General features: G+C 25.1%; 1 long non-coding RNA gene across 1 annotated transcript; it reads left to right on the forward strand.

The window, feature by feature from the left end:
• Positions 1-8,289: 8,289 nt before the first annotated feature.
• LOC137828727 (uncharacterized) lies at positions 8,290-8,726 on the forward strand. The gene is made up of 2 exons (XR_011083954.2): positions 8,290-8,384; positions 8,466-8,726. It is a non-coding gene; the product is annotated as an uncharacterized LOC137828727 (long non-coding RNA).
• Positions 8,727-13,870: the final 5,144 nt, after the last annotated feature.

A 13,870-nucleotide genomic window follows, 5' to 3' on the forward strand; every position in this document is an offset into this window, starting at 1 on the left:
ATGTATGAAGTTGAGATCATACATTTGGGATAATGTATGAGTTGTTGATTAATTTGTGTATTAAGTATTGATGCTTATGTTGTAAAAGAGATCCCTTAACTTCACTGATGGTCTAAGTCAAATAGACTAAGATATTAGGTGGTGAGAAACTTATGGAGGAGTTCATGCACACGGTGAGATATAGGATACACGACTTAGGTTGTATTAAGATTACCCTGATTCTTTCTCATAGATTAGCTTGTAGATATAAGTCTTGGGTATTTGATCATATGTTAATCTCTAATGTAGGACTTACTTAATACGAATCTTCCATAAGACGTTTATTGAAGAACTTTGGTGTATGGATCCATGTAGGGTCCATATGATTGTTGATTATGATTTTGGAATAAAGTTGGATTGTGGTGATTGATATTTAGTATTATAAGAGTATACTTGACGAGAAACTAAAATAAAATTATATAAATGAATGATTAATGTAATTGATACTAAAATAAAATTATATAAATGAATGATTAATGTAATTGATTCTATTTACTTATTTTTTTTCATGTTAGAAATTTATTTTTAATAACTTATCCTATCTATCTATCTATCTATCTATATATATATATGAAATACTGCGAAAAAAAAAGTGAAGAGCATGCCTTTATTTTATTTCCCTTTAAAATTTTTGTTTATGTATATTTTAAGGTGCTACACGTAATATTATTAATAGTAATAGTATTATCAGTAGTATTATTATTAATATTAATAACAATAATAATTTTAATATTAAATATTAATATTATTATAAATATTTTTATTAATATTATTAATAATATCTACAAATATTATAAATATTATTACTATATATATATATATTAATATTATTCTTGTTGTTTTATTAATATAATTATTATTATATTTATTAATTTTATTAATGTTATTATTATAATTAATATTAATATTAATTTTATTGATATTAACATTATTATTATAATTAATATTAGCATTATTATTATTCGTATTATTAATATTATTATTAATGCTATTATCAATATTTTTAATATTATTAAAAATAATAATATTACTAATAATAGTATTATTATAACTAATAACAGCTTTATTAATATTAATATTAATATTATTATTATTATTATTATTATATAATAATAATAATAATGATAATGATAATGATGATAATAATTTTAATAATAAAAATTCTAAATATAAATTGTAACAAATAAAATAATAAATAATAGCAAATAACCATAAATATACTATTAATTTTTATAAATATTATACAATATACATTCAGCATAACTTCACATGAATCTACTCAAAATACATCTTATAATAAAAATTTAATTAAATATATTTATTAATGGAAATTAATGTCATTACATATTTTTCATTATTTACTATAAAAACTAAAAGTATTGTATTAATAATTGTTATAAATAAGTAAGAAAAAAATTCATAGGTTTATCCATTAAATTAAATCAAATAATTTGACTGCAGAAATTATATATTACAAGTTATTTTAGATCGTAGCATTAACATTTAATAATAGAAATTATAGCATTCGTTTTTGGTAATAATATAGATCTAGATAATTAATTATACATGTTGTATTTTCTCATATCTATGTATATATATAGAGTGTTCATAAACCCTAAACCCTAAAGACATATCAATCTACTGATAATTGCATTCAAAGAAGAAATATTGTTCTAAAATTTGAATTTACTATGAAGATCATATTCTCACTTCTGATCATTATGCTTCTCTCCATTGGAATGAGTATGTTTTATTTTTTATTATTATTTAAATTTTTCTCATTTTCTTAAAAATTATTGTATTTTTAAATAAGTCGTGTTTGTTGCAGAAAATGAAGGGCCAATGAAAGTGGTAGAGGGAAAAATGTGTGAAATGTTTTTGTATAACTACTGTGACGAAAACTGTTACAGTGACTGCCCAAAGTGGTATGGTCCAAAAACAATTGGTGTGTGCATTGAGAAAGTGTGCAAATGTCGTTATCAGTGTACCTAATTCTCCAAATAATCAAACTTTCTTTATGTAAGGAGATGGTGGATTTGAAGAAATAAAATTGTTATTATGTGTCTTTCTTTATCAACTTTTAATTTCTTCTTTAGTATCAAGCTGAATAATAGTACGACTATCAAATTCATGCACATTTCTTATATAATTATTTCATTAAAAATAATAGAATTTTCAAATTTTAGACCAAAGTAAAGATAACTTTTTAATTATTAAACAAAAATAAGGATTTAATATGGTAGGTTTTAAAATAAAAGAATAGAGAATTTTCAAAAGGATTTAAATAAGAAAATAGAGATGGAAATGTATTATTTAGATGTCAAATGATGATTTTACTAAATTTTTACATGTAATTTACAATTTCTTAATTCAATACATTTAATTATATGCAGTTAATTCAATAATATCTAAATTAATTTAAATTTGATTCTTTGATGGTAGAATACATATACTTTTAGAGAGAAGATTTCAGTTTATTTTTTAATTTGTAATATTGTAATATTTCGACTTCAAGTTTGTTGAGATAACATCGCTAATGTCAATCATGACATTTTAGGTACTGTTTGTTTTGGGTCTTGGTGTTTCATTACGCTTTTGTTCTTAAAAGGCGTATCAAAGAATTAAAGAGGGAAGAATTATTTAAATTGTTCTTAGCCTCCACCCTTAAGTGGTGTGAGACTATTGTGTATACCTAAACAAGCCTCACAATTGAGGGCTAAAGGGAATAATGATTTGTCTTTTGAACCACTTCTCCTTCAATATAGATGGTGTCAATGTTTCAACCTCCAGTCCGTTGAGAGAAAATCACGAGGGTCAAATTTTTACAAACAACTGACATTAAGATCAAGGACTTACAAATAATTTGATAATTCATATCCCTGGTACTTGTTTAGGTTGTACAACGATTTTTACATAGTTCCTAATTTATAAAATGATTTTCCAACTACTACTAAAATTTTAGAATTGTGATTTAGTTAATCAAACCAAACAAACATTAAGAATAAAGTAAAAACAATAAACTAAATAACCAAATAATGTTGGAAAAGAGAATCTAAATTACATGACTCATTACATCATCCTCTAAATAACAAGGTGATTGGCGTCTAATTGCTTAAATAACAAGGCCACCTATATGTCAACTAGTAGCAATAGAGAAGACAATTGAGTTTCTACATAGTCTTAATGATTATTACATTAATGGTTATTACATTAAAGTGTGTTGTCACATGGTTCTCTCGAGAACGATTAGGGATAGTTTATTTTCTTAGGTTACATGAACGAGAAACACTTTAATGGAAGTCGTTCTTCCATTTCTTTAGATCTTTTTCATTGAGGTTAAACAATGGCAGAAACGATTTGATAAACGGAGTTGAGTCACATTTTGTGAGATGAAAATGAAGGTTTGAGTTCCTAAAGTGAGGTTGGGTCAATGCTTAGGAGGAGTCTAGAAAGTGTCTTGAAGAAGACTACTCTAGAGAGAACCAAGACAAGTAAAAAGTCTGTAAGAAAATAAGCAGAGTTTCATTACTCAAGTCAAAGTTGAAAACACAAGAGGTGGTGGGTTCTATTTATAGGGAAGGGAAACTTGTATGGCAAGTTTCACAAACCCTCGCCCTAACCCTAATAAGTGGCGCCTAGGGTAAGGTTATGAACTTATTGTACTATTGGAGTGGAGTATCAATGATCTTGGAAAATATTACAACGGTTGGACGTGTGTAAGTAGAAATGGAGTAGTATTGTTATACGTGTGGTTCCTTTTCCACAAGCAATGAGAGCACATAATATAATCTGGATTGTGGTAGACAAAGTAAGGGAGGATGCATAATTTTTATCATAGAAGATAGATGAAGTTTTGAAATATTTGGGGAAAGAAAATGTTGTTGTAGATGCTTAAAGTCACGAGGAGATATAGGTATTAACACATAAGATTGATGGTTGGAGTTAAGTGGAAGTTTCAACAATTTGAAATTCATGTTCAATCATATACATACAAAATATGTATATCAATCATAAGAATTCAATTTCTTTACAGTATACAACAATCATATAGACCACACATGGATCTATACATCAAAGATATTCAACAAACGAAATAACAACTAGCATCTTTTGAAAGACTCATATTAAGTAGGCTCTATCAAAGACTAACATTTGATCCAATACCCAAGACTTAGATTTATAAGTGAATCTAAGAGAAATGATGAGGGTAAGTTTAATACATCCAGTACAGTGCATTTACATATGGCCACAATTCGTAATGAACTCCCTTATTAGCTTCTCACCACCTAATGTCTTAGACTATGCGACCTAGACCATTAGTGAAGCTATAAGATCTCTATTAAAATATAGGTGTCAATACTAAATACAAAATAAAACAACAGTTCATATGTTATCCCAAATGTATGACCTTAATTTCATATAAGTCCATCATCTCATGCAATACATACCATGCAAACATTTCACAAATCAATTGAACATACAAACTAGTATTTACTTGGTTTAAGTACATAAATTGTATGAATTTAATCAATTATTGGGCCTAGGAAGTTATAATCATTTTCAATTTACGATGAATTTAATTAAATTTCAAGAACTATAGAAGATAAAGAATAGCCAACTAAATGAAAATGACAAATGTTTGAGCTTAGAAAGATGTGTTTGGACTCATGGTGTTGGCATTGAGTGCATAAGGCAGGTGCCTAAACACAAAAACCAAGTGTGAACGAATTTGAGGCAAAGAGCACACTAAAACAATTACACATCAATGCACTGAGCGCAAGGGGGCTTCCACCGAGCACACGAGGCTATCGCATGAGCACAAAGAGCTAACACTAAGCACATGAAGCAAACACTTGAGCACAAAGGCCAAATGTTGAGCGAATTCAAGGTAGGGGCACCCAAAAATTGCACCTCAATCCGTTAAGCGCATGGGGTTGACACTAAGCGCATGAGGTTGGTGCTTCAGCGCATGTGGGGAAAAAAGCACACCAAAAGTGTAAACTTGCCTAACTCTATGAAGTCTTGGTTTATGTACCTTTGTAGGCAAAGAAGGCCTAAATAGTACCTGGAACTGGTTGTACAATTGTTGACGTGTCGATGATCTCCTCGCTCCTTCCTTCAAGTCTCCTTCCTCAGTTGCTGGTGCTCGGTCGAGGTTGACCGGGTACTCCGACACTCAAGTAAGTACTATGTGTAAAGAGTGTATATTTGTAAACTAATTAAAACCTTACACCTCTACAAAGGGCTTATTTATAGTGTTGGTCATGGGCCCTTGTTGTGATGGGCAACATATCAGTTGTCAATTGATATGTATCATGATCCCTTATTTATAGGGAGATATATTGGTATATAGGTATGTTGATATATCTAAATATTTGTATCATCTTTCAGTTAATCAGTATTTAGCTGATTTGTCTAAGATATTTCCCGCATAATTTGGGACATGAATGTGACTCATAAAGGACTCTTGTAACTGTCGTTGTTGTCATTTATTAAGTGCCTTAAAATGTTCTTTGATGTGGTCGATCGGCCACCAAGGTCGAGACTAGTTCGTATGGTACTGACCGCTACACTTATCCCCATGCATGAAGAAATTATTAGTTTCTGAAGAGTCGTGAAGTGACTGTTGGAGTCCCCGAGGTTAGATGTGACTGTTGGGCGCATTTAATGTTGTCAGAGATGTGACACGTGCTTTTTCGAAAGTCTGTTTGGTGGGTACTATTTGATCGAGGAGATATAACAATTGGTAATTCAATACATTTCAGATGTTGAGTGTCGTGAACCCTTGGATGAAAGGTGATCTAACGGTGCCGAGCAGTGTATGCCTTATTCTCTCACCCCTTGGTCTTTCTATAAATAGAGACGCTTATGAACATAACAAGGTTTACTGCTTACTCCCTGTGCTATAGATTTCACACTGCATGCTCCGAGTGCCGAGTCTCAAACAACTTGTTTTCTTTCACATTTCTTCTTGAAAAGGTTAGTAATGTCTTCCTCTGTCGAGCCTTCTGATATTATTTTGAATATAAAGTCTTTTGAGCCAATTCACACGGCATTTGGTGGTGTGTGAGACATGAGTGGTTCGGACCTGTCGACTTCGCACCTAACTGTTCGAACTACGAGTGGGTTGATCCACGCATCTTGAACTTCCCTACTTGTTTTAGGGGTCTGAATGCTTTAGATGGTTTTAATCTAAAGTATCCATTTTAAAACATGATTCTCCCTCGGACGCGGTAGCAGATGATAGTTGTAGCCACACCAACCGGGTATGTCATGGCCGAGAGGAAGCTCAAGAAGATTTATTTTTTGTATATAACACACTTTTTAATTATTTGCATGACACCCTTCTTTTTTATGAATTTACGATGGGGTCCTTCGATCCTTAACGTTGCGCCAACACATTTACATTCTAACTCGTGGGTGACTGTCCAAGCATTTATGATATTTTGTGATATATTTAGATTAAAACCAACTCCACAATCCTTCTTGTTCTATTATAATTCTTGATCAAGTACACTAGTGAGTTGGTTGTCCTTGACAAATCGACCTAGAAATATTTATTTTACTCCTTATACGTCGTCCTACAAACATTTTAAGGAAAGATCCTTTAAAGTTTTTTTTGTGCAACGGACTTTTTTTATGATTCAGAAGGGAAAATTTATTCTTCATAAACCATGAACTTAACTTTTCATTGTTTCATTTTATCTTTTGGTATTAAATAAATTTATTGTTTTATTTCATCATTGTTATCAAATAAAGTAATTTTTCATTGACTCTCTTTTTCTTTAACTTTTTATTTCATCCCACGTGCCCTAAACTGAAATAGACGCAACTAATTGCTATTGGTTTCTATTTATGCCTAATTTTCTTCTTCTGAAAGATTATATTAAAAGAAAAATAATTATATAATCAAATCAGCTTATAGTTTATTTTATGAAATGTCCACCAAGTATTATTTTATCTTATAATTTTTTAATGATGCTAATTGAAACCATCGTTAGAATGAAAAGGACTTGAAAGAAATTAGAAAATTAACTATTGAAAGAGAAATTTTATTTTATTTTATTCTAACCCATCATCATCCTTTAATTACTTAAACTTTTGCATTCATAAAGACAATGTTGGAGAATAGGATCAAACAATGCAATCTTCTTTTTCATTGCAATTTCCAAAATAAACATTTGAAATGAAGTGGGGGAGTGATTGAAAATGAAGGTTATTTTATTTGATATATGAGATTTGGTGTGGGAATGGAATGAGGGTGAAAGTATGTTCTCTCTTTTTTTATGTTGTTGTCTTAAAATAAGGAATTAAGGAAAGAGTAAGAGTTAGTTTGCATATAAAAATTGTCCCTTAACATTAATTTAAAAAAATTTAAAAATATATTTTTTAAGTAATTCATATAAAATGACAAAATACTCCTTTGAAAAAATAAAATGAGATATATTAAATAAGGGTAGAATCAGAAAAAATTTGTGTATACCAAAAAATGATTATGAAAAGGAATCTATAAAAATTATCTCTTAACATTAATTTAAAAAATTTAAAAAAAATATTTTTTAAGTAATTCATATAAATGACAAAATACACCATTGTACTAATAAAATGAGATATATTAAATAAAAGTAGAATCAGGAAAAAAAATTGTGTACACCAAAAAACAGTTATAAAAAAAATCTTCTTTTAAATATATAGGTATAGATTATTATTTATATTATTATTATTATTATTATTTATATTATTAATAATTTTAATATTATTCATGCATATAGATACATGAGTAAATTTACCTATGGATAATACTAATTAAATGATTTTAATTAATAATATTTATATTAATAAATATTGATATTATTATTAATATTAATATTTTTATTTCTATTAATATTACTAATATTATAATTAATAATAGTAATAATAACATTTATAATATTTTTATGAGTATTATCAATATTATTATCGTTATTATACTCACGCGTTATTAATACGATATTTATGTAAATATTATAAAAACATTTTTTTAATGCATTTCTGAATTGTAAGGTGCAATAAATGTTATGCAATTAATATTTATATACAGGTATTCATTTAAGATATATATATTTAAAACACATCAATATTATTTATTATATTCATTTAATATAATGTGTTTAAATAACGTTATTATATTATTTACTATAAACGATGGTTAGAGAAGGTGAAAAGAGTATTGAAGTGTGTATATATATATGGTTATGCATAGTTTGAGATGAAGAAGCCATTGGAGAGATTGAAGTGAAGGAAACCAAAGATGAAGAGCATAAGTTTGATTGTGATGATTGTGCTTGTTGCTTCCATTGAGATTGGTACGTTGTTATTGTAAAGTTTTTGAATTTGTTTTGGTTTTGAGAATGATGAATGAATAATAAGATGAATTTGTGTGACAGAAAAAGAAGGGGCAATGAAAGTGGTGGAAGGAAAAACATGCCGTGAAGTGCTGTATCCGAAGGGCTGTGTAGTGAGCAAGTGTATGAGCGATTGCAGCAGTAAACATGAGGGAAAGCATGGAGTGGGAAAATGTGATTTTACAGGAGCATGCTTTTGTTCCTACCTTTGTACTTAACTCTTTCTCCTTCTTCCAATCACTCTAGGAATTTCATGTGTAACATCAATCATTCAAAATAAAATTATAATTTCCCAATTATCTATTACCAGTGAGGTGCAATTGCACATATATCCGCATTTTTTTTTTTTACTCAATTTTCATAATAATAGAAATTTAATATTATTAGCGAAAACACTGTCTGTGTATTTGTATTTTTCTCTTTTACTCAACTTTCACGATAATAGAAATTTAACATACACATAAAAATAATTTTGGATGAATCCAGAGGGATTGAAAATGGAGGTTATTATTTTATTTGATATGTGAGATTTGGTGTGGAAATATGTGAGAGTATATTTTCTCTTTCTTCTTGTTGTTGTCTTAAAATAAGGAATTAAGAGAAGAGTGAGAGAGTTATATAAAAACTGTACATTAATATTAATTTAAGAAATTTAAAAATAATTTATTTTTTAAGTAATTCATATAAAATGACAAAATATTTCATTATATTAATAAAATGAGATACATTAAGAAGGGTAGAATAAAAAAAAATTGTGGATACCAAAAAACAGTTATAATGAGAAATATCCCCTTTACATATAGGTATATATTCATTCTTCTCTTACTTCCCTCTTCTCTTAGATCCCCTCTACATTTAGATATTTTATTTTCTCATACTAGATAAGTTTTTCCATATATATTCAATTAACGATTATTAATTTGAATGTACATGATCGTAATTAGATGTATGTACAGCTTCCTATTTATCAATTTCACATTTTTTATTTTTTTAAGATTAATATATATATTAGGAATTATTTTCTGATTTTTTTTATTTTAAAATTCGATTAATGAAAGGAAAAGACCAATACAATACATAGAAAAATATAGTAACAGTCATATTTATTAAATATTAATTGAATCTTATTTATTTTTATTCTGAAAAAAAAATGCAGAAAAAGATAACTAGTAATTGTACTTTAATAATCTTTATTCAGTCAACAAACCAACGAGACAACAAGAAGAATATTAATAATAATAAATTATATTAAATATTAATAATTTTTAAGTTTTAAAATAATATTTAATTTAATTAATATATGATTAATTATTATTTTTATGTTAAATTTATATTCCTAAAATTATATATATATTATATAACATTTACAAAATTTAAATACGTGTTCTTTTTTACAAAAATATTATTTTTCTACATTTTTCAATTCATTCTAAACTTTTTAAGATAGTTTTTTTAAATAATTTTAAAATCAAACACTTAATCAATTTAATTTAACTAACTTATAGAAAAAAAAATCAAAATTAAAATATTTAATTTAATATTAAAATAAATTAAAATAAATCAACCTATAATAAAATTAAACATACAATAAAAAAATTCAAAAATTAAAATATTTATTACAATATTATAAATTAAATAATTTTAAAAGAGTAAAATATTTTATATAACATTTACAAAATTTAAATACGTATTTTTTTTACTCAATTTTTATTTTTCAATTCTTTCTAAATTTTTTAAGATAATTTATTTAAATAATTTTAAAACTTTTAATCAATTTAATAAATTTAATTTACCTTACTTATATCAAAAAATTAAAATTAAAATTAAAACATTTATTACAATATTAAAAAAAATTCAAAAATAAATCAATCTGTAATAAAATTAAACATACAATAAACAATTTAAAATTAAAAATATTAATTACAATATTATAAACTAAATAAATTTAAAATAAATAATATTTAAAATATTAAAATATTTTATATAACATTTACAAAATTTAAATACGTATTTCTTTTTAGTCAATTATTATTTTTCTATATTTTTCAATTCTTTCTAAACTTTTTAAGATAACTTCTTTAAATAATTTTAGAATCAAACACTTCATCAATTTAATAAATTTAATTTAACTAATTTATATAAAAAAAAATTAAAATATTTATTAAATTGATTTAAATGTTTGACAGCTAAACGCGAGTTTTCTTATAGTGGTAACTTATTATCGATCTATATTCTGATTTAGATATCTTAAATATAATATTAAACGTATAATTATTGTCTAATTTATATAATTTAATTATGATATTAAATCATCGGTTATTAGTTTTAATGTACATTATCATAATTAGAAGTATTTACAGCTTTCTATTTACCAATTTCACATTTTAATTTTTTATTAAAATAAATAGTAGGAATTATTTTCTGTTTTTTTTAATTTCATTAATAAAAGGAAACAGCCAATAAAATATGTAGAAAAGAATAGTAACAGTCATATTTATTAAATATTAATTATATCTTAATTATCCTTATTTAAAAAAAATATACAGAAAAAGGTAATAACACTCACATTTATTAAATTGTAATTGTATTTTAATAATCTTTATTCAGTCAACAAACGAAAACCCACCATTTTCCATGTATAACAAAGCTCAGATATAAAATAAAATAATTAGATGGTGTAAAAAGATAAAGTCTATTTAACTTTAGTAATTAAATAAATATAAATTTAAAGACAATTTATTAATAATAAAAACTACTTTAAATAAGTTTATTTTTAAAAATAATATTTAATTTAGTTAATATATAATTAATTATTTTTTAAAAATTAAATTTTATTAAATAATTTTTTTAGAAATATTTTTTATAGTCTTGTACTTTTTTATATTAGTTTATTCATATCATAGTACATAATTAATGAATTATACTGTGTTAACAAATGTCAATATTTACAATTATGTCTAACATGTAACAGTATATTTTACGTTTTTTTTAGCGAGTATCTATGATTTGCATTAATGAATAATAAGAAAAAAATTAATAATTAAGACAAATAGAGTGCACCAGTTATTTTTAAAAAATTAACTAAATTGATTGCATTTATGAATATGTGATAATGTTAGTATATATATATCCATATCAAATTTCATTCCAATCCATCAAAAAAAATATTTTGGAGAATTGAACATAGTCACCAACTTAACATTACTCAAAACATTTAACATGAAGTTCATCACTTCAGTTTTGATCTTGCTACTTGTTCTTACTATTGAGATTGGTATGTTTTGTATTCCTCGTTTTCCTCATTCAATCTACTCATTAATTCGTGTTTACTAATCCTTTAAATTCACTTTTGTCATGAATAAATTTATGAAGTTGAGATTGGTGGTTTAGTATTTAATATTTTGTGCGTGATGTAGAAAATGAAGGAGCAATGAAAGTAGTAGAAGCAGGAAGATGTGATGAGAAGTTGAATGAGGATTGTCAAGAAAGCAAGTGTGACAGTGATTGTGTGAGAAAGCATGGAAACTTAGCCAGTGGAAGGTGTAATGCCATAGAAGATTGCATTTGTCGTTTTCCTTGTTAAGTTTTTCATCAACCAACATTTTCTTATATAATATGACTTGACACTGATAGATTCAAAGAAAATAAAATTACTCTTTTAATGTTTCATTTCGATTTCCTTTACTACAAGTTGCTTTATGATTACAATTTAGCTTCTTGAAACAATTAAGGTAAAATACTTAATGAAGGTTTAATCAATTAAAATATTATGAACATGAGATAACCATGTAGATTCATTAGGCCTATTTTAAATTAGGTTACAATAAGACAAATTCACTGGAAAAAAAAGTCTCCACCTACTTCAATGAAGATTGCATTTGTCATTTTCCTTGTTAAGCTTTTCATCGTCCAACATTGTCTCATATAAATAAATATCACGGATTCAAAGAAAACAAATACGTATTTTTTTTACTTAATTATTATTTTTCTACATTTTTCAATTTTTTGTAAAAATTTTAAGATAATTTCCTTAAATAACTTTAAAATCAAACACTTAATCAATTATTTTAACTAACTTATATCAAAATGTATAAATTAAAATATTTATTACAATATTAAAAAAATAAAAAAAACAAACCAATCTTTAATAAAATTAAACATACAATAAAAAATTTAAAATTAAAATATTTATTACAATACTATAAACTAAAAAAAATTCAAAAAAATAATCTTTAAAAAATTAAAATATTTTATATAAAATTTAAAAAATTTAAATACTTTTTTTTCTTTTTACTCAATTATTATTTTTCCACATTTACCAATTCTTTCTAAACTTTTTAAGATAATTTCTTTAAATAATTTTAAAATCAAACACTTACTCAATTTAATAAAGTTAATTTTTATTTTTCTTTCCTTAATTAATTTTTATTTTTCTTTCCTTATTCTCTTTGTGCGTCTGGCATCTGTCAGAGGCGTCCACATTATGTTAACGCAAATGTTTGGCGAGTTTTCTTGTAGTGGCTAGTAACTTAGTCCCAATTTAAGGTCTGATTTATTTGTCTTAAATATAATATTAAACATATAGTTATTATCTTATTTATGTGTTTTAAATATTATATTAAATGAGCGGTTATTAGTTTGAATGTACTTTATCGTAATTGGAAGTATGTACAACTTCCAATTTATCAATTTCACATTTTTAATTTGTTTTCTAATTAAAATTATAGTAGGAATTATTTTCAGATTTTTTTTATTTTTTAAATTCCATTAATAAAAGGAAACTGCCAATAAAATCTGTATAAAAAGATAGTAGAAGACACATTTATTAAATTTTAATTTTACTTTAATAATCTTTATTCAGTCAACAAACGACAAGATTGAAAGCTGACAACCAGGAGAGTATCAAAATTTAAATCACCATTTTTCATGCATAACAAATCTCAACTATAAAATAAAATAATAAGAGAATCAGATTCTTAAAAAAGATAAAGTCTATTTAATTTTAGTATTTACTAAATATAAATTTAAAGACTATTTATTAATAACTAGCGAGAACACATGTTTTGTATCCATATTTTTTATTTTTATCATTTATATATTTATATTTAATATTTAATATTTAAATTCATATTTTTTTCAAAGAAAAAGTAAAAATTCAAATGATAAGGAGGGATAACAATTAAACCAAATTATAAGAAGAGATGAACATATTAAAAAAAAGAAAATAACTACTTCACATGTAAAAATTGTTCCACCTTTAATAAATTGTGTTTCACATTTGAAAAACTACTCCACATTTAAAATTTAAAATTGATAACTACCTTTTATGAAATGTCAACAGATTAGTTTAAAAAAAACAGTTTTCAATTAATTATAAAAATAATTAATTATTTTATAAATACTTAAAAAATAAGAAATAACTCAAATATCCAAAATAAAACAATAAA

This window comes from Phaseolus vulgaris, chromosome 11 (assembly GCF_051622355.1).
Source record: "Phaseolus vulgaris cultivar YP4 chromosome 11, ASM5162235v1, whole genome shotgun sequence".
In the NCBI taxonomy this organism is placed as follows: Eukaryota; Viridiplantae; Streptophyta; class Magnoliopsida; order Fabales; family Fabaceae; genus Phaseolus; species Phaseolus vulgaris.